Source organism: Zosterops lateralis (assembly GCF_965231275.1).
Source record: "Zosterops lateralis genome assembly, chromosome: 5".
NCBI classification, from domain to species: Eukaryota; Metazoa; Chordata; class Aves; order Passeriformes; family Zosteropidae; genus Zosterops; species Zosterops lateralis.
Genome location: NC_139766.1, coordinates 20,373,263 through 20,400,073, shown reverse-complemented (window position 1 = coordinate 20,400,073; position 26,811 = coordinate 20,373,263). Strand labels below are relative to the sequence as shown.

General features: G+C 37.0%; 1 long non-coding RNA gene across 1 annotated transcript in view; it reads right to left on the bottom strand.

Annotated features, from left to right (window-relative positions):
* Nucleotides 1-1,415: 1,415 nt before the first annotated feature.
* LOC310910053 overlaps nucleotides 1,416-26,811 on the bottom strand; it is a 47,867-nt gene continuing 22,471 nt past the window's right edge. Inside the window, exons 2-3 of the long non-coding RNA XR_014590243.1 lie at nucleotides 5,807-5,950; nucleotides 1,416-1,465 (exon numbers count right to left, since the gene is read on the bottom strand). This is a non-coding gene — a long non-coding RNA (uncharacterized lncRNA). The remainder of the gene's footprint in view (nucleotides 1,466-5,806; nucleotides 5,951-26,811) is intronic.

Genomic DNA, 26,811 nt, shown 5'->3' with positions numbered 1-26,811 from the left:
TTTTATAAATAGAAGTTGTCTATGTATTATTATAAAAACTTTAGGTCAGGAGGAAAGAATCCTCTATGAACAGCTTTTATTCTAAAAATGCTGTTGCTATGACTACTTGAGAAGCTCTTAAGGTGATGTCCTTTTTATTTAAAGTATTTTTAGTACTTTAGTTACCCTAACAACAGGGTACACTTAAAATAGTAACTTCTAGCAAGTTGGTTCTTGTTTGCAAAGAAAAATCTCTTCTTTGTCTTTCCTGATGAAGTTCTAGTCATTAAATGATGGAAAGGATAAAAGAAACTAAGCTTCAAAATTATGTTTCACATATTTATCTTCCTTTAAAAGCTTTAGTGCACACTGCATCAAATAATCTCTGTTGATATTTCACTGGATTTTTTTTTATATATGAGAAGATCAGGTTGTCCAGATGGAAGAGTATGAAAAATATTTTTGGCTCTCAGCATAATATGATATTGTATTTAAGTAGACACATATTCTTAAAATAGGCCATAACATTTTATATAACCTCCCTTTCCTCAGTTAGTAATACGGCATAATACATGGTCAGAGTCCATTTCTGTAAAAAAAAAAAAGTTTAGTTTTTTCTTACTAAAACCATTGTCTTTATCAGACATGAATAGCATGAGTAGCGTTGAGTGCTAGAAGAATCATCCTTCTCACTCACTATCAAATCAAATGGCCAATAGCACAAGTTAAGAGTATAAGAATTGGGTTGGTCATTATTTTCTCACACACTTTTCAATTTCACAGTGGTTTGTAGTACAGGCACTCTGCTGCAGGTCACATTTTGATAAATTTTACCTTTTTTTTTTTTTTTTTTTTTTTTTTTTTTTTTTTTTTTTTTTTTTATTCCAGTGGAGATTTTTAAAATTTTCTTGAACTGCTGTGAGTATCCTCCATCTGATCTAACAAGAACCAGTTTCTCATCTTGGTTTCAAATTTGCCACCTGCTTCTTTCAGTTGATGCAGTAAATAGTAATTTAATGAATTTCTCCATGTCAGTCTGTGTTTTAAAGGTCTCTATTATGTTCATCTCGAGATGAAGAGAAAATTATTCTAGAAAATCTTCAGTGGTAATATGCCCTGGATATACAGACTGTTAGATGGATTTAAAACTGGGCAGTCTATCATTTTTAAAGGGTGATGGTTTATGTCTTGAGGTCTGGTAGCTGACAATAAGTGGAACATCCCTGGAATTCATATTGGCCAACACAAGCTTTATGAAGCTCATCAAGAACAACTGTATTGATCAAAACAGTCTGGAAAGGAGCTGACTGAGTAAGAGCTTAGCAGAAAGAATTGACTAAATTAAAAAAAAACAACCCAGTATGCAGTAAGGCCAAATGTTCTCTAAACAAGAGGGTGCCGGAAGTCGAGTGCAGTAATACATCCATCACAGCAGGGACCTGGCCAATCTGAGCTCATGGCTGAGATGGTCCTTGTGCAGTCATTCCTAGGATGAAGAGAAACACAAAAAAGCACTTTGCACTTACTTGATTCTCTGAGTTGCAGAAATAATAGAACCAAATTCCTCTGCAATAGCAGGTCATTGCCCTTGTTGCACTGTTGCAATTTGTGTCTTGGAAAGTTGAGACTTTTCTTCCTTCCTGTGGGAGGGTAAGGCAGAACAAGCAGAATGCCCAAAAGTAGGCTACCTAAACAGGCTGGCCTAGGCACATCCCTGGAGCCATGGAGGAGCCCAAAGCCCAGGGCTGAGGCTGCCTCTGGCTCTCCCCAGCCTAACCTGCTTTCTGGCTGCAGGTTTCTCTTCTGACACTCCCACAGAGAACCCCTGCCCTATCCCCAATCTGGCAGACTTCAAAATAGCCTATTTTAAAGAAGGTTGTGTATGAATCATAACTATGGTATAGTTGCTAATTTTCCTATCACAATGAACTGTAGTCAGATGTGTATTATATGTAAGTGAATAACTGTCTGAATGCAGGCAGTGCTGATAGGTCATTTAGAATGCCATATAAAACAGACTAGGGTTCTGGTAAGGCCCTGGCAGCTACTCTAAAGAGTTTACAATAAGGTACCTTGAAGCTACACAAGTTCTTTTCTGAAAATTAGGTAACTAGAAAACCAATTTACCACTTGATCACAACCCCGTAAATTCTTAGTTTCTCATGAAGTCAACCAAACCAAGAATTCTGACACATCAATAAACACGATGTCTGTAGGTTTTCCATGATCATAGTGATCATGATCTTATCACAAAATTTAAATATCAAATGTTAAATTTAATGTAATTCATTATACCATATAACCAAGACAGAAAAAATGGTGACATCAATCTTCAGTTTTCACTTCTGGACATATATAAATGGTGTGTATATACAGGATCTAAGAAAAAGTCAGCCGCAATACCTGAAAATAGGTACGCTTTCATTAGAAAGAAAGGGAAAAAAAAAAAAAAAAAAAAAAAAAAAAAAAAAAAAAAAAAAAAAAAAAAAAAAAAAAAAGAACAGCAAGTGGAAAAACACAGAGTTTTATTGAAGTGTAAAAATTATCATTGGAACACGACAAAATTAGATATAAAGACCCTTGTGTCATGACAGCACAAGTGTTGATAGATATTACAGTCTTACAGGAACATTAAATGAGGAAATTTCCATCACAAAACTGTGGCAACATTCTGTTCTTTTTTCAAGACAACAATCCAGAACAATTCTAAAGAATAGATGATTACTTAACCCTAACTATCACTATGCCTTATTAAGTGTTCTATGTAGCTATTATCAGCAAATATTATTTTCCATTCCTGTCAAATGGACTGGTTATTCAATTTTGCCATAATCTCTCTGGTTTTAAGTGGGAACTGTTGCTGGAGCCTGAAATACTGGTGACATTTCATTTTTATACAGCTGTTCCTAGTAGTTGTTTGTTGTGTCTGGTTTTTTTTTTTAACTACTTCTTTTTAGCCCATGAAAGAACATCAATTTCCTTTCTTTCTGATAATATCTTCCTATTTTTAAGTGTCATTTCCATATTTGATACCTCATTCCCAATTCCTTTGTCCATGGCATTAATATTTTCTCTCTGGAACATGGATCTGTACGTATCATAAAACTCTTTGGACTGAGTGTGACCATGTTCAAGTTGGCACTTCCTGTCTTTGCATGGGTTATGCTCATTTTATCTGCCTTACACCTTTCATCTTTCTCAGCCTTCTCTTGAATTTATGGTTTTGTTTTTCTTGCTCAAAAACCTAAGTGTATTACTGCCTCCTTTACTCTGCCACTAACAATTTTCCGATCTAGTATTATTCCAAATACCACCTAATCCCATTATAGACCAAAAATTTTACGATGACAAAAAACAACCACACCTTTTGAAATAGATGAATGAAAAAACAGATTTTAAAATAGGAGAGGACTAAGAGATTACTAGGAAGACACAGGGACATGACTGCACTATTTTGGCAGATTATGTTTTGGGTTTTTTTAAGTTATAAATGATTCACAGCCATTATGCGCTTTAAAGAGTGGTTTTTTTTGGAATGTTCCTAAGTGCTGCTAGAACATTCTCAACCAGGAAAGAGTTGATAAAGAAAAAAAGAGCCAAAAGGAAATTAATGAATGGAGAATAAAAGAAAATTATCAGACTATTAACATGTAAACTTTGAAATTTACTTGGGAAGATGAAAATATGAATGGCTTATATTTCCAAAGTAATGTACATCATGTGGAATAAAGAGGGATCTTCTGAGTAGCATTTTGGAAAGTCTGCTATCTAAACCTTTGAAATAGGAGGCTCCCCGGGACTTATAAAAGCAAGCAAATGCACCAATATGCATATTATAGAGGAGGTAACATGAAAGTAATTATAAAAGCTGTTGGTATTTTCAAATGTTGGTGTTGTCAAGGTTGCTGTGCATATTAGATATGCATGCTCCGGTAAGAAATACAGTCAGTTTATACATACATTCATTACTAAATATTCCCAAGAGAAACAAGAATCATTGAGAGATTTCTTTGTAGGAAAAACTGCATATTTTGTTTCCAGCAGAGAAAAAACCAAACACATCCCATGGTCGCTAGTCTAATCTTCACTGCAGGTACTTAAAAACATCAACAGTTGCTTCAAAGAGGTTAACATGATCCAAATTTTGTTTCCCAGTAGGCAAATAGAAAGTCCTGTCTCAGTAAAACCAGCTTCATTGCTGCTTAACACTAGGGTGGCCTTCTCAAATATGTCAGTAGAGAGATTTAGAGATGTCTTGTGGTCCATTAAGCAGGTGTTAGAGACAGAGATGGATTGTTATCCTGCAGGGCTGCAAAGTCACTAACATCTTTGTACTGAACAGTCATTTAGCACAGATAGCTATCAGCAGGCTCTCTCATATGAGAGTTATTGCAGGGGAGCAATAGAAAAGAAAGCTATCTTTAGTAGAAGTACTTTTGCTCATGTAGTAATTACGTCCAAGATTTACATGAACATAGATTGTCTCAAGCATTCTAAGAAATAGGGTTTTTTGGTTACCAGCATCCACAACAGTTTGTGAAAGATGGGTAGTATGTTTATCATCTTCCAAAATAAGGACCCAGTTAAAATAAAAATAATAATTTGTCCAAGTCAGGACACTCAAAGACACACTTATGTGCTGTTGGTTTTACCTCATTAAAGGTGTGTTTAAATCTAAATGTCCACTTCAAGCCTTATCAATATATTGCATTTGAAATGAAGTTCTATAGTATATCAAAACTAGGCAAAATAGGCATTCATCATTAAAAAATATAATCAGTCATGGAAGTCTTAGATAGCAACATAAGGTCTTAAAAAAAAAAAGAAGGGTGATTCACATAAAGAAAGTGGCATTTCCTTGAAATAGCTTCCTAACTTTTGGCAACTAGAGGTTTAGCAGTTTTCAGAGCTGAATATTTCTGTTAAAGCTTTCTGATTCTATAAGTCTTGATGGAACTTTTACAAAAAAGTGTTTAAGTGCCCTTAAAGATAATTATACTGGAAGCCCCTACTGTATTCTAAACTCTGTGACGCAGTTTTCTAGTAGGAGAAATAGTATTTCTTATTGTTTCATTTAAACCATTTTATTATTACATTGATTGCTGCCTACTTCTTAAGATGTGTAACAGGTGGGCTTTTGCTATTCAGCCTTTTTATACCACACATGACATTTATAGACCTTTATTAAAGCTTATTTTGACTATATCTGTTCCTGATAGTCTTGCATGACCTGTTTACTATCCCCTAATATATCATTATTTCCTTTTTTTCATTCCCATTTCAGGGAATCTCAGAAATTAGTTTCCACTTCAGTGATAATTTTGTCAATGTGTTCTGCATCTTTTTAGTTCATTTGAAAACAGGGAGACTATACTTGATCACAATATTGAAGATGCAGGTGCATCAAAGATTAACATAATGATATAATTATTTTGGGTTTGCTTCCTAACATTCTAATACCACTTCCAGCTGTCACTGGCAATTTTAGAACATGTTCAAAAGTCTTTTTAAGGTTTGTTTCCTGACTCTTAATGACTAAGACTTATCATTATGCATGCATAACTAGAACTGCTTTTCTAAATACTTTTTATGTTGTTTTTATTAATACTGAATTTCCCCTGTTATTTCATTATCCAATTATATTTTAAAGCCAGCATTACACTGATTAACTTGATTAATTTGGTAGGAGCATTGAATTTTGTTAATTATTTTCCCATTTCTTTTGTGAGATCATAATACCCATACATTTGGGCCCATAGCACAGATGTATGCTGTTGATCTTCTTCCATTAAAAAATTAATTACTTATTTTTACCCTCATTTCTTACCTTCAAAATATATTAACCATGAAGAGATCATGCCTCATTTCGTCTGTTTCTATCAAAGTTTGGTGAAGGTCAGTGTCCAAACTTCTTTTTTAAATTCATGAGTGCAATTGCAGCATTATCATGTTCATCTGAATGCTTTTTTCACTGTTTCAAAGAATTTGAGTTTATGATGCATTATTTCCTTTATTTCCTAAATCAACAGTAATTCAGTATACATTATACATCTATGGGATGCACATATATATTAGTACTTTAGTTCAGACCAGGATGTACTTTTCAGGTCCATCTTCAGTTTACCAATTAGAATCAGAGAATTTTTAATATTGGAAGGGACCTGAGGTGGTCATCGATCCAAGTTCCTGCTGCAAACAGGTTTATCTATGATATTGGATTTGGTTTCTCAGCACTTGGTTCAGTCAGATCTTGAAAACCTTCAAAGATGGAGACTTTATTGTGTCTTTGGACAACCTCTTCCTAATGGTGAAAAAGTTTTCATTAACTTCAGATAGAGCCTCTACTGTCTCAATTAATTCCTATTGCTACTAATAGTCCTATCATGCACTACTGTGGGAAATCTGAATACGTATTCTTAATATACTCTGCAGAGGTATTGGGAGACCCTTTGATTGCTTTCTCTTCATGTGAAGAGCTGAACGTTTAAACAGAAAAGTTGATTAGACTGATGGTTCATCTCTAGTTGATCCATACTGTCTGTTTTCAAGAACCTCTTCTCTTTCATGAGTCAATCACAAAAATTTGAAATAGTTTTGCTCTAAAATACATAATTTAGCCTCTGAAACATAGTTTATTCTTCAGATAGTCAACTCTGATGAATATAAAGGAAGTTAAAACAAAGTCTAGAGTGCCCTCCTAAATAATTGAAATAGATTGTTAGTGAAAATGTAGACTTATTTTTTTTGCTACCTTTAAAACTCAGTCCATCAAAGATTTGTGCCAAATGTCCTATATTATTTATAGAACCACAAACTTTAGGAAAAAAATAATCTGTATTTATTAAAGGTGAACTAAATAATTTCCCAAATCTTTCCTATGACTTTATGATCTTATTAAGAATCTGTATTCAGCTAAAATTGCAGAAAACAAATTTTTATTATTATTGGAACAAATTGACATCATATGCCAAATGAGAAGAGTAACAGCAGAAAAGACATGCTTTCTTCAAACACTGAAATATCACATCAGTAAGAATATATTCTAGTCCTGGTGCAGGCTGAATTTTAATGGATGCCCATGATATGCCGAGAGCTGTAAATATTTGTTCCTTATTTAATACATTATTTCTACCTCCATCTGTTATAAGTGGCATTTTATGGGAATGAGTTCTTGAAAGAGGCAGTTTTACTGCTTATAGTGTGATGCAAACAGTATCACATTACACTCCAAATAGAATTGAGTTAAAAGACATAAATATATGTTTGCATTTGTGCACAGCTGTCCAGTTACATATACTGTTACAGAAATCCTGCAACATAATTATGATATAAATGACTACTTATAGTCATTTAGACTATAGACTTTTTAGACTATAAACGACTTGTCATTTGTATGCATAACATTTAAACAAGGTTTTGACATCATCTGGACTAAAACATTAATTTATTAAGAATAATTTTGTATTGACCCATATTTTTTTTTAAATAGTTCCCTATAAAATAATTAATTAATTAACCAGATTGCTTTTTTACTCCTCTCAGCTCTATGCAGAGCATTTAATCTCAACCCTTACTCAGCAAAACACACATTATTTCATAAGTATGCAGGGTGAGTGTCTACTCATCTCCATTAAGCAGAGCACTGTCATTCCCCACCTAGTCATCACAGCCATTAATCATGTGTATGCAGAGAGTGAATTAGTAAAAGAGTTTTGCAGATTTTTTTTTAAAAATTGGGGTTTTTTTCTTTATTTTGAGAGCAGAGACGATGAAGTTCATACAATTTTCATTCTTGTGGGAGAGACCGCTTCTGGAGGCAGGAGGTAGAGAGTGAAGTTAAGCTTGGAAAGAAGCAGGGGCAAAGGTGTTTTACTTCTCCTTATCTTACTATAATAAGGATAACTTCTTCCTATTATCTCATCTAAATCTCCTCTCTTTCAATTTAAAGACATCTCCCCTTGTCCTGTCACTGCATGCTCTTTTAAGATGTCCATCTTCATCTTTCTTTTGAGCCCCCTTTAGGTACTGGAAGGTTGAAATAAAGTGACTCTGGGAGCCTTCTCTTCTCCAGGCTGCACAGCCCCAACTCACTCAGTCTGATATCATAGGGCAGGTGCTCCAGCCCTCTGATCATCTCCATGTCCCTCTGAACTTGCTTTATCAGGCCTATATCCTTTTCCTGTTGGGAACCCCAGAGATGGATTCTCAAGGTGGGGTCTCACAAGAACAGAGAAGAGGGAAAGAAACACCTCCCTAAACCTGCTGGTCACACTTCTCCTGATGCAGACCAGGACACATGCTGTTTTTCTGGTCTGCAAGTTCACATTCCTGAGTCACATTGAGCTTCTCAGCCATCACCCCCAAGTCCTTCTCCTCACACCTACTCTGAATCTGTTCTCTACCAAGACTGAATTTGTGCTGGGATTCCCCTGACCAATGTGGAAGATCTTGCATTTAGCTTTTGAGTCTTCTTCTTTCAAAATCTTTTATGGTTTAATTAAAATTAGAAACCCTCTTTTATACAGACTTATATGAAACACCTAGAAAAGTCTGTAAAGGTTAATATATGCTCTGTAACATTCTCTCTATGTGTGTTTTCCTAATTTTTTCCATTTGAAGGAGTCTGTATTTCTACAGTATTTAAGATACGTAAAAAAATTTGGAGTTCCTTGATACTTGGAGGGTTTCGTAAACCCATTCTTGAAAATGGGTTGAAAATCTGCCTCTTGCATGACAGACAGAACTATTACTGCAATTCTATGATTTCTATTAAAGAGTTGCTTACACACAACCTGTCTCATGGTCACAAAAAAGGCCTGAATGATTTACTTAGTATTAATAATGAGTTGTACAAGTGCCTGGATTAACTTGGAAGAAAAACCTTTGATTCTATAACTTATCTTTAGCTAAGCTGCACATGTTGCTGGAATGGATATGAAGGGTGGAGTGGTAGGTGCCTCTGAGCTACTAGTCCAAGTCTCATGGTGAGTAAAAGGTGTGACCTAATCCTTACGTGGAAAAGATAGTCTAGTATCTGGAAATGTAGAAAAGGGAGGTCCCTGAAATTTCCAACTTAGGAAACATTATATGTGAAGCATAGTTAGGATATAGGCTATTCTTATTACTGGAAAATAAACCACTTTTCATCAATGTATTTTTTTAATATATAATGCATCTCTAATTAGCAGACATGAACAGTATTTTGGCTATTGGTTTTCTGTAACCAGGAGTGGAAATTTAAAACAGACTTATCTTTATACTGCATAAAAATATATATCTGAAAATAGATGCAGTTTCTAAATCTGCAGGTTGGGATTTATGATTAAAGTGCTGTGTCTGCAAACCACCCTCTCTCCCCTCTTCCTTCCCCCCTATTTCTTGGGAGAAAAATGATCAAAGATGTCTATAGTCATTCTTGTATTTTTAAACTTTAACCATTTAATCAGTTTTTTTGTATAAAAAGAGGACCACAGAATAGAAAAAAAAAGAAGGAATCCAGACATATCTAGGAATCCCTTTACCTGTCAAAATGAAAAAGAGTCAGCCGGATAAGACAGAACACAGCAAATTCAGGCTACAGCTAGATTATAGGAATGTACAGAACCTAAAGAAATAACTGAGAGACAAATCAAGAATTGCCAAGTAGTGTTTCTACTCCTTGCAATATCTTCAATAGTATATTCTGTTCAAACACTAATTGTGAACACTAGTTATATGTTACAATACATTTTTGAAGAGAGAAAATGCCATTAATCCTGCTGGGACTCAGTTATTACAAGGGACACAAATTTTAAAACTCATTTTGAAAAGTCAGGTCCCCTAGTACATCTCATTTAGTTATTCCTATTTTAAAGATGCAATCTTAAGTCCATCTCATGTTTGCAAAATGATGCACATGAAAACTGTCAAGCTCAGTCAATAGTAGAAGTGGGAGCTAAGACTCCAGGAAAAAATATCAATCTTATTTTGTATGTATTGTCACTGTTATCACCTCATCATTTTACATAATTTTCTTTGGGCCACAAGAGTTTATTGAAATTTTAGAATTATTTGTGTACTGTTGCAGATGACTCTTGCTGATTTTTTGATTTTTTTTTTCCCCAACTTAAGAAAAATACAGAAAATTATTTCCAAAAATATAACTGAGTATGTCTATATAGTTTCTATTCAGTTTCTATTCAGTGATGGTGTGATATTAGAAAAGGTTCAAAGGATCCATTTGTAGTGATCATAAAACAAGAGGAGGCTGTGGCTTTTTGCAGAGTTGTACATTAATGGCTCTGTCGTCAAATTCAAAGCTGTCACTGAGCTGTAGCTGTTGTAACACTGCACAGAAATACAAGGATACACAAGTTAGCTACATTACATTTTAAAACTCTCAGATTGCTTTACAAAATATTGACTTTCCAATACAGTGAGTTTTGACAGATGCATGATATCTCATACCTTAACAATGTGTCTTAAACATGACCATCCTCATTTAATTTGGTGATTTTTTTTTTTTTTAAATTATGCAATTAAAAATAGTTGATGCTGGTCACTATCAAATTCAAAACCAGAAAGTAACTGCACTTCATGTTTTAAAATATAAAAATAGCATATATAATAGACATCCCCAATAAATAAATCTCTTAGGACTCTACAGAGTTTGGTAATATTTTCTTATTTTTTATGTAAAACAAGGGAAGTCAAGAATAATTCTTCACTATTTCACTGGGAAGATGATCACACCTAGAGTAAAACAATGTATTAAATGCTTTATTATAAGTAAAGGAGAATGCAAAACTTTTCTTTCCAACATATAATGCTGTAAAAGGAATTTCAAGTATTGTGGCAAAAATTCCTTTTCGCCGTTTCAGTATGAATGAGCTTTTTGACTATGTAAATAGAGTGTCACTTTCTTAAGTCCTATGCAATTATATTGTGTTCTGAAAGACTGGCTTCCTTAAGCTTAAGGAACCCTTATGTGGAAATGTTTCAATGTGCAGACTAAATACTTAAAGCTATCTACATTACTTTAGACTAACCCAAGTTACATATTTAGGCATTTGGGAAGGTCAAGGTATGTAGATCTCATTAAAAAAACACTAAAGAACCTATTTTCCAGAACTACTTGAACAGTCTAAAATGAATGATTGCCTCCAATATGAACTACTTGCCTAAATTTGGGTGCCTACACACTTTTCAGAAACATATCTAAACCTAGGCAAAATTATCTGATATTGTGGTATACAGGGAAAATATCTTGCATCGAAATAATTGAACCCCACTGCACTTGTTTTAATCTGTGAAAATTTGTTAGCAACTTGAATTTTTTTTTCAATCAAAAGAACTCCAAATTAAATTCTGGTTGAAACACTTTCCCAAAAGCAAGGAAGCTTATTTCACAAGAATCAAGTATATTATTTCTTTTTTTTCCCCCCTGTGGAGGAATGTTCCTGTCATCAAACTACAGACAGGTTCTTTTTCCCCCAGTCTGAATACAGATTGTTTAAAATCCTAAGTTTAGAAATGTTTCTATACCAGAAGCCTGAACAAGGGCTTCACCTTGTCAACATCAACACAGACTTCAAGACACTCAGTTCTTCCCTGAAAGCAGTGCTGAACAATATGGCGATCCTGTTTTAACAAGGAGTTGGAGAGGCAACCTCCTTATTTTTTACTCCAGAGTAATAATCTGTGCTAAGGAAGTGGAATAACTATATTTAGCCACTTTCACCAAGATCACTTCTACTTTGCTATACTTTTTCTACTTGAAAAGTGAAACAAAATAGAATTTTACTGGGGATAAAATGAAAAGAGAGGTCAACCTCTATTTCTCCTTTATGTATAAATTATGGAGTTGTTGTAGTCAGGTATGGAAAAATTATAAGTTCAAATAAAACAAATTCACAGGTTACAGAGAATGAAAACGGGAGCACAGTATTTACATATTTGCTTCTAGGTCTTTCAGTGCACTTTGCAAATTCACCAACTAAAACTCCTAAATTATATATGCAAAAGAGGTGGAATTCAGTGCTTACATTCACAAAAGGGTGCTGCAATTATCAGTCTGGGACATTCACGATCCTTCACTTGAGTGGTCCAAAATTAAGAACAAATTTTTCTCCTGTCACTTCTAGAGCTTAATTTTTTTTCACACTCTGGAACCAACAGGCAGTGAGAAATCAAACACATTACATAATCCAGACTGCAGCATATCAAAAACTATATAGATTTTGTAAAGAAAAAAAACCCCATAAAATACATCTGCATAGAATGTGTGTATCATCACAGACATAATTGAAAACTTTGTCCTGTATTTTGCCGTCTTCATTGTCAATGCAATGATTAATGGTAGAAAGAATAAATGACTGTCAAGAGAAAATCATCACAACTTATATGCATTTCATAGTGTCAATATCACAGTCCTCCTCTTCAATAAATTGTTGTTTCTGAGAAATAAGTGGAAATTCTAGGAATAGTAAGATGAATCCAAGCATGAAACTTCTGTATTGAAAACCATTTTCTGCTGAAGTCCATTACACTACCCAGTAGATTCCTTTGGAAAATTGCAAGAACCTGAGTTTTGGTGTTGGGATTTTTTTTTTTTTTTTTTTTTTTTTTTTTTTATTTTTTATTTTTTTTTCTTTTTTTCTTCCTAAATTAAATTAAATTAAAATGGCTTAAAGAGCTAAAACAGTTGAAGCAAACCTTTTGTAATAGCTATAGTATACCACATGAAAAATAAACTTTTTGGGACTCTTTTAGTTTCAACTTCCATTATTATAAATAATTTTCTTTCTGTTAGTTAAAACAAATGTTCAAGTATGAATAAAGTTTGATTAACTTATCTAAAGAGATTATTTATATGTTAAGGCAGAAAAGGTGGGGAAAGTCTGAGATAAAAAAATCAAAGAGTGGGAAGAAATGTACTGAGTATTTATGTAACAAATGGTTGTGTTTTACCATGGTGTTTACATAAATATATATTAAACTATCCTGTGAAGTCTCACAAGAATTTTTATTATACATTTCTAGCTCAGAAGATTTTTTTTCTGACCCAAAACCTTATTTTGGAGAAAAGAGGAAAATCACATGCTGGATTGATCAAGATAACTTGTACACATGTAAGCTTTCATCCTGATTTCTGCCATCTAAAAGAAGAATATCTTTCAAAATTTAAATTTTCCATTATTTTGAAAATGAAGGTGTTCTTCTTTACCACAGAACACTTATTGTTGAGGACCTCTCATTTCTGAAGAACAAATTTCAGAATAAAGGGTCCCTGAGTCAGTTTTGACTTTTGTTGCTCAGCTCCATCATTGTGCCTGATCAAAGTACCTGGCTTACACCTCTATAACAAGAATTATCTGCTTACAGAGAAACAGTCTTTGAAATCACCTTGACTGCTAACTTTAAAGTTAGAATTAGTGTAATCCTCCTGCTGTCTTGAATATTTTTATTTGAAAGCTTGGAAAATAACAGGATTGTGCATCTGTAGAGCAGATACATATAAACAAAGTGTGGTTCATTTTGCTAAATTATTTAGATCAGCTGGAGGTGGTTTTGAAGCAAAAATTAACTGACTTATGTTTGGCATTCCCTTCAGTCTCTACACAAATATGGTGTATAGTGGTGCTTGAGAGCCCAGTACATTCTGATCTATTGTAAACCTTGATTCTCAGTCAGCCCATGTCAGCCTCAACAAGCTGACAGCTTCTGCCTCACTGTGGGGTTCTCCCTTAATAGGTTGCTGTCTTTTGATCTTACTTCTTTTGACCAGAGCATAAAATCCTCATTGCCAAGAACTGAAGAATAGAGTCTTCCCAGCTTTAAATTTTGCTGTTGTTCTTGAGTGGATTTTTCTCACCAAGAGTTTTTTCTCTTTTTTTTTTTTCTTCTAAGCTTCTCTATGATTAGAAAAAGCCCTCTATTGCTGCACATTCAGGCAAGGCAACGCGTCACATATAATTTTGAAATGTGTATTGCTTAAGGCATATGAGTATATCTATCCTACACAAAAATGTGAAGAATACACTTTATTCTCTAACAAAGACCTCTAAACCAGTCTAGCTTGACAAAGAAATTCAACTTATTCCACAAAATTATTTTCCCTATTATAAATGGCATTTCAATTAAAATTAAATATTCCTTGAAAATGGGATCATAGTCCATAAAATGCATTTTTTCCTTGAATTTTCTTAAAGAAGTTTTAATTTTAGAATTTTTAAAAGCTTTTTATTCAAAATATTTCAATTCCACAGTACCAATCTATGTGCATACAAATATAATCATGTTGTAAATAAAATTGTAATATATATCCCAAATTTATTACTGAGTAAATTAAGTACTTTCTCTTTTAATTAGAGAAAAAAATTGGAATTTCAATTATAACATTTTCTAAAAAGTGAAGAATTTGATACATGTGTATGTGTCATCTTCAGTACTGTCAGTAATTGAGACAAGTAGGAACCAATTTTGCATTCCCTGAAAAACATTTGCACCAAAGTACTGTAAGATGAGATTTACAGTTTGCCCAAATACCTATTTGCAGTAGTTAAAACTGTTTCTGAAACTAACAAGCTTTTTTTCTAAAATATGAATAATATATCGGAGAAACAACTTTTTACATATAATTTCCCCAAATCTAATCTTATTTAAGGGTAGTCATTCCACCATTGAAAAATAAAAAAAAATATAGGAACAGGAAAAGAAAGCCTTGTTCCACTCTCCTCTTTGAACAAAACCCTATCTTGAATTATGAATTTTTAAAGATTGAATCTGCAGAATACTGCAATACAATGTTACCACCCTTAAAAATTTCCATAATTACTAAGCACTAAATACAGGCAGCCATAGATATTCACCTGAAGTTTTTGTACAGGAAAAATATCAATTAATCCAAAATTAAATTGTTTTATCGTAGCAGAAATATCTGGATTCATCTTTTGTTAGATGAATTTTAATATAATGTTTTCTGGAAGACATACTTAATTTTCACTGTCATTAGTTTATATTTAATCTATTTTCATTTGAAGTGGTGTTCTGTAACAGCTGCCCAGTGCACGAGGCAGACTCAGGAGGATGGCTGTACCTAGGTGGGTTATTGACACAGGACTGCATTTGTAAATGTGCTGCAGCACACCATTCTCTGTTATACTCAGGTTATGTGCCTTAATGTCAACTTTACTGTGGATGCAAGATACTATGTCTTCTCTGAAACAAAGTTTGAGGGGTGAGAAAAATTGGTAAGAAATCCAAGATAAGGTAGGCTGATAAAAGAGCAGTCTGTCAACATCTTGTTAATAACTTGTACAAGAAAAAAATAAATATCCCAAATCAGCATTTCAGATCATTATGGCTCTGGATGCTAATTTTGAGCTTAAAACTCACATAAATATTTGTTGGTTTTTTAGGAACAACTCCACATATACATTTTAATCTCTTAAGGAGATGATTTTGGAGGGAGGGGAAGAAGATGGTCCAGGCAGCAGATCATTTTATCATCCAGCCAAGGTCAACCCACCACGATTCATTTGGTGAACAGTTGTAGGACTGTTCACTGTTCCTTTTGGTGAACAGTGTAGGGCCTGAGGAATTCAAGACAAGGAGAGGTAATGGGCAAAAGATGGACTGAAGGCAGCTTGGGAATGAAGAGTGGAATGATCATGGAAATTTCAGTTGTCATGCTGTGGTAATGGGACAAGGGGTAGAATAAGAGTAAATTTTCTGCTTTTATTTGGTGTTGTGATGATTTGATTTTTGTTTTGTTTTGTTTTTTTTATGTGAGTGAAGTTTGTGAAATTTGAGGAGACTGCGTGATGAATGTGTATTTTAATGATAATTATTAAATACATGATAGAGAGTGTGGAATTTATTGGGTTTCCATGGCGGGGTTTTGGACGTGGGGTGCTGTAAGGGTGGCTTTTCTGAGAAGCTGCCAGAACCTTCCTCCATGTCCAACAGAGCCAACACCAACCAGCTCCAGGATGGACCTGTTTCTGGCCAAGGTCAAGCCCATCAGTGAGGATAGCACTGCCTCTGGGATAACATAATTAAGGAGGAGGAAAAACCTCCTGCACAAATGTAACCTAGAGAGAAAAGTGAGAATATGTGAGAAACAGAGCTGCAGACACCAAAGTGAGCTAAGAGGGAAGGGGGATGCTTCAAGATCAGAGGTTCCCCTGCAGCCCATGGAATTCCACAGTGAAGCAGATGTCCGCCAGCAATTTGTGGAGGACCCCATACTGGTACAGATGGATGCCCAAAAGAGGCTGTGACTCCATGGAAGGCCACACTGGAGCAGGCTCCTGGGAGGACCTGTGGCCCTGTAGAGAGAGAGAAGCCCTTGCTGGGGCAGGTTTGATGACTTGTGGCCCCATGGGGACACATTGGAGGAGTTTATTCCTGAAGAACTGCACCACTCGGAAGTTACTCATACTGGATCTAGATTTGAAACAGAACTTCCAAAATATTCTTCTGATATACAGATCTCAAACTTAAATCCAGATATCAGCTTTTTAGATATGTTTGGATTTTTTGGAAGGACCTTTCTAGTTCCATCCATTCTAGATGGCCCTTTGCTTGTCTCTAAAAGACTGTTCAGCCATAAATTAAAGTCCTGAAGCTCTGAAATGCAAAAGCTTAGATGAGGAATATAATGATTATTGCTTTGTTCCTGCAATGAGCTGACAGTTAATTTCAGATTTCTGTGAAAAATCTATTTTGAGAGGTATTAAGAAAATTCAGGTGCAGCTCCAGGTTGGTTCATTAGCAGATTGCTCAATCAGGAACAAATGAATCAAGTCTATTTTTTTAACTGAAGTGACAGTCAATACATAAAAACAGAATTCCTAAGTCCTCAAATATCTAATAATTGTTTTGCTCTGTTTCATCAACTCTTGAATCAATTGACCAATAACCACATTATAAAAGGTCTCACTTGGAGAGTTTTCCTGTTCCTGTTGACAGCAACCACAAAACAAATTGTGGTTTAGTATAAACTGGAAAGTTATACATTTAGAAATATTTTTCTTTCACAGACTTAAGAGAACTTCCTATACTTCTTTTCATACAGAGAACAAACCAATATGCATATGTACAGGGTATAAAAACAAGTTTGGGGGCCATTAAAGGTTGCTCAGAGTACACGCCCAATCCCATGTGCATCATCATGATACTTGTATCAAAAAGATACTTCCATACACACTAGAAATTTTGATTGCTTGCACCTTGCTGTGTTGCACCTTTGACAGATGTCAGAGTCTAAAGTCCTTCCTGAGAACAGAAATTCCCAACTAAAAATTTTCCTTTTACCTTCCCATCAGCTTTCCTATCTCTGATTAAGTTCCATGTTTACTCTTATCCTAAACAGTCTCAAAATTATTGCATAAAGGCATCTGGACTTTGTATTTCCACAAAAAATTTACTTCAAACAATCCTTCCTATAAAATGCAGGTAAGAGTTCTGTAGTTAACATTTTTACTTTGTGATCAGTCTAAGAGGTCACGTAGAAATATAATGGAAAGAGATATAAAACATCTGTGCTTTTTTAGCAATACTGTTATATATATACTATTGCTGTTAACATTGTGTATCCACTGTTTTGAAATAGAAATGTCACGTCCTAACTGCCATATTGTAGCTGGTTATATTCTTTTAACTGTGGACATTAACTGATGGAAAATAAATTTAAAGACTTGCCTTGCTGAATAGGTAGAAATTAATTAGGAACTTTAAAGAAGTAATATTTTTTAAATTGTCTGGATGATGGGTTTTTTCGGTTACTTTTGCTGAAATGCACGTCTAGTCATGCAATTACTTGAGAACCTGGAGTGAACTGAAGACAAGTATTCAGAATTGATATATCTCTTGCAAATTCTGCTCCTGGGCAGCACAAATTCACTAGAGATGAGAAACACCAGAGTTGATCATTGAGGCCAATTAAATGAATTACTGTAGAAGAGCAGAAGAAAATTCATGAGTGACATCTAATCTATTCTAATTTAATTGAACAAAAACTTAATGTGGGTAGTTTCAATGTCTGTAGTGTATTGTGCAATGTATCACACTTTTAGAAAAACATTTTCTGAGACCCGCAGTCAATTTAGTGTTTTGTTAGAGATGCATAATATATTGTTCTCTATTAGAAATGTTGTTAGAGAAGCCCTGTGGAGATAAATGTCATTGTGTCATCTTTGTATTTTGTACAGGGAGACAAAGGCTCCCTCTGACCTGCAGGCACAAATTGTAATTTTTATGAGGAGTGTTCTTTTCCCACAGATAAACCTGTTAGCTTTTGTCAGTTTGAGAGGCTATGTCACAGACAGTGAGAAAAATTGTTTATATTTTAATTCCTTCCACATGTATCTTGCAGCAAGCCAGACCTTGAAAAAAAAAAAAAAAAAAAAAAAGGCAACAATGAAAGATGGAAATGCAGAATGGACAGAATGAATGTCTATACAGATCTTATACCTTGTTATAAGCCAAAGTGTGGTTTGGTTTGTACATATCTGCTTTGTTAAAAGAGACATAAGGTACTACTTATGCTGACATGCCAGTTGCTTGACCTAGATAGCAAGTAAGAGCAGGAAAAGAACATTTTTGTCAAATGATTCTTTACTTTTGCCTTCATTATTGGAAATGGCTAAGTAGTCTTTCACTTTTTCAACTATCTGTCTCACAGTACCTTAAGAAAAGACAGTATGTGTTATGTTGTTGAGGAAGGGAAATATAATTCAGCTAGTATCAACTCAATAAGCCTAAGTCCAGAGTGGGGTAAACTTACCTATAAAAAGGTACCCCCACAAAGCCCAGGTGGTCTGGACCTAGTACTGGTTGGTGATCTTCTCTCCTCTTCTCTCTCTTTCAATCTCTTATTCTTCCCTCTTTCCTTTAATATTTTTTTTTCTTATTATTAGAAAGTAGAGGCAATAAATATACCAATGTCCATGAGAAGTGTGTAGTTTGCTAATAAAACTTTTTGAGCTTTTTCTTTTTTCTTGGGCCATTTTGGCTTTTGCTGTTTTTTTTCAACCATTTTCAGCTTTAATGTAACACAGTTGTTCCAAGACTACATACAGTGCATAGCGTTCTTGTGTGTTTTGTGGATAAATATTTTCCTGTTTGCTCTTCTTTTGAAATGCAGTGTAGCTAAAATAATCCTTATAAGAAGGGATTTCCCTTATAGGAAATCCTTATAGGAAGGTTGTATGAGATTTCTGCTGGTTTTGGGATTTTGTTTCTAGGAAAAATAGCCATTTTAAATAAAAGATGGATATTTCATGTGTTATCTCAATACGTTTAAAATACCTCTTTTTTTTGACAAAAACCCCTTTGTGTTGCTGTTGTTACTAATACCTCTACAGTGAAAAATAAATTTTTAATCAGAAAACGTTTTTACCCTAATATAGATTAACTGAATTTTAAAAAGACATTTTTCTAAAAGGATCAGTGTCTTTGTGCTAACATAAAACTGAGTTAATAGACACTGGCTATATTTCCATAAATTCTAAATTAAGTCTAGTTGTTCCATTGGGAAAAAAAATAAAAAGAAAAACTGTATACATCAAAAAGAAATTAAACTATCAGGAAATAAAAATGGGATATATAGTGTAAAATAGTTATTTTCATCAAATGACATTTTGGTTCACTGGCCTTTTTAAATAAAGTATATAGACTTATTCAGAGTATTGGAATAGACTTTTATTATTTAACTGTGTGTACATTAGAAGATGTATGATTAGAGAGGAAGTCCATATCATTGATTAGATTGTCCATCCTGTGATTCAGCTAATCCAGGTTCAGATTTTTTTGCTGTGTGATGGGTTTTAAAAGCAATAGCTCTCTAAAAATACAGATAGAAGATGAATAGAATTTTGAAAGCACCAGAGCATTTAAGTACTGTTGAAATCAATAAATAGTAGTAGTGAGATCCAAAAATGCACTTAGGTATCTGAAGTACAAGATAGGCATCTGCGACCCAGAGGGTTATTCAAACGCATTTAGGTACTAAGAGTCAGAAAGTATTTTAAGTTTGCACTTGTCTTGATGCAGTGAAGGCCCAGGAGATACTGCTGCTACTTTGGCAGTAGAGTGCATTGAGGGGTGCTCTCATTTCCCACTGATAAGACTAGGCTGCTTTTCAGCTCGGCTAAGTGTCTTATGGGGAGAAACAGGACAACAAGATCTATGAAATTTAATATTTTGGCTGTTTTGTCAGAAGAGTCAAAACATGGCTTCTCATTTTGAAATAGTTTTTGCTTTTATCCAAGGTTCCATACAAAGTCTGGATTAGTGTAGAGATCACAGTGCTGCCTTGCACCCTCTGGCACAGTAATCTAGTAGCTAGAATATGTTCCTGCAGACTAACAAGGCTCATTTGAAAAGGAAGGCCAGCGTTGCTGACTCACGTGACCATAGAAAAAGTGAATATAAGGGCTCTTCTCCTCTCCTGTTTCTGGTCTTCTACAAACAAACAAACAAACAAACAAACAAACAAACAAACAAACAAACTCCAACAGTACTTCAGTTTCCTCTAATCAAAAAGGCACTTCAAGCTTATGCACTCTCAGTTTATTGTACTTGCCTTAGCCCTCGCTAACTTTCAAAACCTTGCCAGACTAGACATTGTCAGACTAGACAATAGACCACTTTGTTCTATTTTAATTTTTTTGTATATCTAAATATTCCTAAGAGATTTTTTTTTTCTGCACGTGAGCTTTTCTATCTGCTCAATATAATAGTATTTCCCAACCTTTTCTGGGTATTTTGAGGATTGTAACATTAATGTTTGCAAGGGTATTACATATTTTCTGTAACAAGAAAAATATAAATGCCACATATACAATTCCTAGTATCACATTCCAAGAGAAGACAAGCTCATTCCAGATAATTGCAACACTGTGATAATCTGAGCCCTCACAACTATAACTACTGAACTGAGCAGCACTTTATCATTTTGTCATGAAACTTTCTGGACCATGTCTATACTTCAGCTCACTATGTCCTCTCATGAATTATGGGCAGATATACAGTTGTTGGACTAGAGACAGTTTTTTTTCAAAGTGAAGTCAAGGTCAAAATGAGCAGACTGAAACAGAAGCGTATTTCTAACAAATATCTCCATCTGAATAAAGCAAATAAAGCCAATAATAAAGCAAAACTTCAGCCTTTAAAAGGACAGAAAAAAACTAGTCACATGAAAATTGTCCTCCATATTTATAAGAAAGGACTATATAAAATCAAAAGTTTTGAATTTGGAGAGATAAATTCTACATTAATGCTAAAAACCTAAAAGGAATTAAAGCTTGCTGATATCTTATGCTGTTCTTACTCATCATTCTTTCTCTAGTAATCAGCTATTGGCCACTGTCAAAGTGTACTATGAATTTTTAGACTGATTTAATACTGAGAGAATATTTTTATAGTATCATGTATTTTTAGGCTTAAGATCAGGCTGAGTCTTAGCTCCAAAAAAGTCTGTTTTTCCTAGAATTTTTTTATGTAATATGCCAGTAGTGGTATATAGAATTTAACGGACCTTCAGATATCAACTTCTGGTGTCTCTATTTCACTAAATCACATTGAGGAAGTTAATTTTAAGGGGTTTTTTTGGTTAAGAAGTCTGTATTCCTTTGAAGTATCTCTTGATTTCCATCTTTTAGAAGGACCTACATTTTTTGGTTAAGAAACTAAAAGACATCTCTTAACCAAAAAAGATGGAAATCTTTCCTTCTAAAAGATGGAAATCAAGAAATACTTCAAAGTAATTCAGACTTCTAGACTGCAGTTTCAGAGAACTAAGGAAAATAAACAAGTAGACATGTCTACACGTAACACAGTTTCGTGGGGTCTCAGTAGGGCTAGGTTGGCAGTTGCATACAATGACTTTAAGTTTTTTTTCCAAATGAAATAATTCTATGAGTCTATGATTTTATGCTGTGAGTTGCTAACCCTCATTGAATCAAGTCAGTGAAGGATTAGTTTATGGTCCTTCTATTTTAACAAAACCAAGATAATAAAATACATTAAGCAAAAGTTCTCTTAGCAAACCATGATTTTATTTGTTGAAAAAATTTAAATTCTAAATATAATATTTTGATGTTCATAAAATGCAGTGGATCGGCTTTCCAATGGGTGCAGTTCCGGCCAGCCCTGCCGCCACTACATCCAGGGGCTCCCTTTGCCAGAGGCGTGGGCAAACTCGACCAAGGTGCGGATGGTGCGCAGAATAGAAAGGCGGGACTCTCAAGAAGTGCAACAAGGGGATGCGTGTCCCCGAGGCAGCGCTCCGAAGAGAGACGCTGGCCTCAAGATGGCACGGCTTTTTATTGAGTAGGTTCGGGGGTGGGATCGCGTGGGACCAATTAAAACTCTTTGCCAACGTATAATGAGGGATGCAGAACTTTTGAACCAGTAACAGGTAACTTGGGGAGGAGGAATACATGATGAGGGGGTGGGGAAGTTATATAACTTAAAGATTGACAGGTAACCGAAAAGTGGTAAACAACTATTATGGGATGGGGTTACCAGGACAACCAAGATTTTGGCGGGAAGGTTTGGGGGGGGGAAGGAGAGTCTGAGGGAAGGGGAGAAGGAGAGGGAAGGAGAGGCCATCTTAAACAATAGAAATAAATACAAAATTATAAAACACAAATTATAAAACCAAACCGGAGCAGTGAAAACCCAATTGGAATTGAATTTAAGCACCACCACATCTCCCCCTTTTTTATTTTTTTGTGATGGCTTTTGGTAGTGTCTGTTTGGGGGATAGATGTTCTGTTCCGTGAGCCACCTCTCGTCATCAGTCTCCGGTGAAGAAGTCCTCTGGGTCAGGGTATTCCTCATCTTCCCATGACGGGAGCTGCTGCATCTCGATCTTCTCGACGGGAGGAACACTGGCCCAGACGTTGTTCACGCTGAGTGACGAGGTGGCTGCAGTGATGGTCTTTTTGGTGGATCTTCGGATGATGCCAAATGCAATTCCAATTATAAGTAACAAAAACAAAATTAAAATTCCAGTTTTGACAGCAGAATTGACCCAGCCTGAGAGTCCCCAGTTTCCAAACAGTTGGTCAAACCAGTCCTTCTGGGGCTCTCAGTTGGCATCCGACTGGGCTGTTCTGTAACTTAAAATATAACAAAATAAATTAATTAACAAAAAGCCAGTGAGGAATGGGGAAGGAAGGAGCGGACCTCTCTTCCTCCGGACCAACGGGCTTCCTTTTTCTTCGCCAAGTGACATTTTTCACTTGATGATCCGATCCTTTGGAGGTCCTGGGAATGTAAGGTTTCACCCACTTGGCCGGCACCCATTTAAGTCCGGTGGGTGTCGATACGCAGGCATATCCGCGTCCCCAAGTGATTAAATCGTGTGGACCTTCCATTCTCATGGTCTCCGGGTCCTTGACGAGAACTGGCGGCTTGGATTCTAATTTCAAATTTGGGTTCCCTCCAAAGTGCCTAATTATTGGGGGATTCATAAGTTCAAATGAACAATTTAGAAAATTAATTGTGTGTAAGGCCCTGGCTAATCGAATTTGGGGTGACTCCAATTTCAGAATTTGTCCCTGTTGATTGAGGACTCTTTTGATGTTTTGGTGTGTCCTCTCCACAATTGCTTGGCCTGTCGGGGAATAGGGGATGCCAGTCTTGTGTTCTACTCCCCATTGCTGGAGGAAGTTGCGGAACTCCTTGGAAACATAGCTTGGCCCGTTATCTGATTTGATGACTTTAGGGATGCCTAGGAAAGAGAAGGCTTGGAGAAGGTGTTTAACAACATCCCCTGCTTTCTCCCCTGTGTGGGCGGATGCATAGACTGCTCCAGAAAAGGTGTCCACAGACACATGGACGTACTTCAGCCTCCCAAACTGAGGGACATGAGTAACGTCCATCTGCCATACCTCGTTGCTGCTCAGCCCTCGGGGGTTTACCCCGGCATGCAAGGTTGGGACTGCATGTCGCTGGCAGCTGGGACACGTCGCCACAATGGCCTTGGCCTGATCTCGGGTTAGTTTGAACCCTCGGACCAAACCTGGCACATTCTGATGGAACAGTTGGTGGCTGAGCTTTGCCTGCTGGAAAACGTCGGGCAGCGGGGCCTTCGCGACAGGGGCAGCAAGAGCATCAGCCCTCCTGTTTCCCTCCGCTATGAACCCTGGCAAATCCGTGTGCGACCTGGTGTGCATCACGTAAAACGGTTGCTCTCGGTGGGAGATTAGCCTTATTAGCTTCGAGAGCAACTTAAACAGAGCAATGTTAGTCACTTCTTGGAGAACTGAGTTCTCCGCTCTGGACACTACACCTGCAACGTAGCTCGAATCAGTTACCAAATTAAATGGTTCAGAGAACCTTTCGAAGGCCCTGACGACTGCGGCCAACTCAGCAATCTGAGGGGATCCTTCCACCTCAGCAACGTCAGACTCCCACTGCTGAGTCTGAGGATCTTTCCAAGTCACCACTGACTTGTGGGACCCTCCGGACGTGTCTGTGAAAACTGTCAAGGCATCGAGCGGTCTTTTGCTCTGAACACTCCTTAAATTTAATTTAAATTGAGCATCCGAATTAAAAATTTTGTGGGCAGGCCGATGGATTGAAATTTGTCCAGTGTAACTGTCCAGGGCAAACTGAAGTGCTTCGTTCTCTTGAAGCAAGTGCTCTAACATTGCCTTTGAAATTTGGCCCGAATTCAACCGAATTGGTACGTGAATCACCTCAAAGTCGCAACCAGCCAGTTCTCTAATTCGGACTCTGGCTTTCCGAATTAATTCAGCCATCAACTCCTGTGGGCGTGTCATCCTCTTGGACCTGTGATGGCTGAGAAAGACCCATTCTATGATAAGAAGAGGATCTCTCCCGCCTCGGTCCTTCCGGGGTATGCTGGTCACCCCGTTGTCCCATTGGAATATCATTCCATGGAGGTGCGGTAGATTCCCTAGAATGACAAATCGGAAAGGCAAATCAGCATGGCATCGATTTGCCTGTCTGGTGGACATCAACTCTTGAACCTTTTCCAGTGCTTTCTGTGCCTCCGGGGTGAGTGACCTAGGGGAACTCAGCCCCTCTCCCCCTTTCAATAAACTGAAAAGAGGTGCTAGGTCCTCGGTAGTGAGACCCAGCCAAGGCCTCACCCAGTTCAAAGCCCCACACAGCTGGTGCACATCCGCTAAGGTCTTGATGTTGGTTCTGATTGCCAATTTTTGCGGAACAATGGTCCACTTATTAATTTCGAGGCCAAGATATTTCCATGGTGGCATCTTTTGAATTTTTGCTTCCTGCAACTCAAACCCTGCAGCAACCAGTGCAGCCACTGTCAGGTCAAGCGCATGCGTCAACAGGTCGTCGTTGGGGGCGCACACGAGCACATCATCCTCATAAGGAAAGATGATGGCCTGGTGTGCAGCTGCACGCACGGGGGTCAGCAAGGAAGACACGTACCACTGGCAAATGGCAGGAGAATTTTTGACTCCTTGGGGAAGAACCCTCCAGTGATACCTTTTCCTTGGGGCCTCTCGGTTGATGTTAGGAACCGAGAACGCAAACCGCGGAGCATCGTCGGGGTGGAGAGGAATTTGAAAAAAGCAGTCTTTAATGTCAATCACTGCCAGATTATAATTTTGGGGCAACATGGCTGGGGAAGGCATCCCTGGTTGGAGAGAGCCCATGTCCTCGATGACCTCATTAATTTGTCTGAGGTCCTGGAGAAGCCTCCATCGGGTCTTATCCGATTTCTGTATTACGAACACCGGGGTGTTCCAAGGAGAGGTAGTCTCCTCTATGTGACCCTTCCGGAGTTGCTCTTCCACGAGCTCATTCAGCGCCTTTAACTTTTCCTTAGAAAGCGGCCACTGCTCCACCCAAACTGGAGAATCCATTTTCCAATTCAGTTTTTGGGTGGGGCGCAGTTCAGTGACCGCAGCCCAAAAATTTTGTGGAGGGTCAGGGAATTCAATTGTCGCCCCCCACTGGGCCAGGACATCTCTCCCCCACAGGGGTGCTTTGTAATTCAAAACAAAGGGCTGGATGTTTGCCAATTGCCCATTGGACCCCTTAATTTGCACCATGTGCTTTGATTTTTTCGCCAATTGAAGGCCTCCAACACCCTCAACTTGCTCCACTACTGTTTGCAGTGGCCAACGTGACGGCCATAGGTGTTCCGGGATCACCGTTACGTCCGCCCCCGAGTCAAGGAGACCTTTAATGGTGGTGGTCTTCCCGCCCACCCTTAATTTGCACACCTCCTCAGGTCTGTCATGTGTAATGTACACGACTGTGCTTATCTGGGGGTGGCAGGTTTTGCAGTCGCCCTCAGGACACACCCTTTCAGGGAGTGATGGTATTGCCTGGGCGACTATCTGTCCCTTTGACAGATAAATGGGTGGAGTCGTGCAGCGAAGCCAGAGTTCAAACCACTTGGGATCCGCAGGAGTGGTTTGGGGAACAATCTCAATCTCTGGCGGGGTATGTTTACAATCCCCCACGACTACATATGTTGTGCCAATTTTGTGCCAGGTACCTCTATTTTTAGATACCGCCACGCGGTGCCATTCATCATCACGGATCCACAGGGCATCAGACAACTGAAGATGAAAGGGCACTCCCTCGCTTGTTGTTGTCAAGGACTTTCCTGCAAAAGGAACAGGCACATTCGGGTCAGGATCATCAGGTGAAGGACTCCTCAAAGGGGAGTCTCTTGTCTTGTCCGGTGAATTCCCTCTCAGAGGGCTCCTCTGCTGCCTCTGGGAAGAAAAAGTCAAGTCCGTTAAAATGTCATGTCCGGTACAACTCAAATCATCATTCCCCATTCCTCCTCCCCCGGCTTGGGCCACCCGATTGGGGTCATCGCACTGG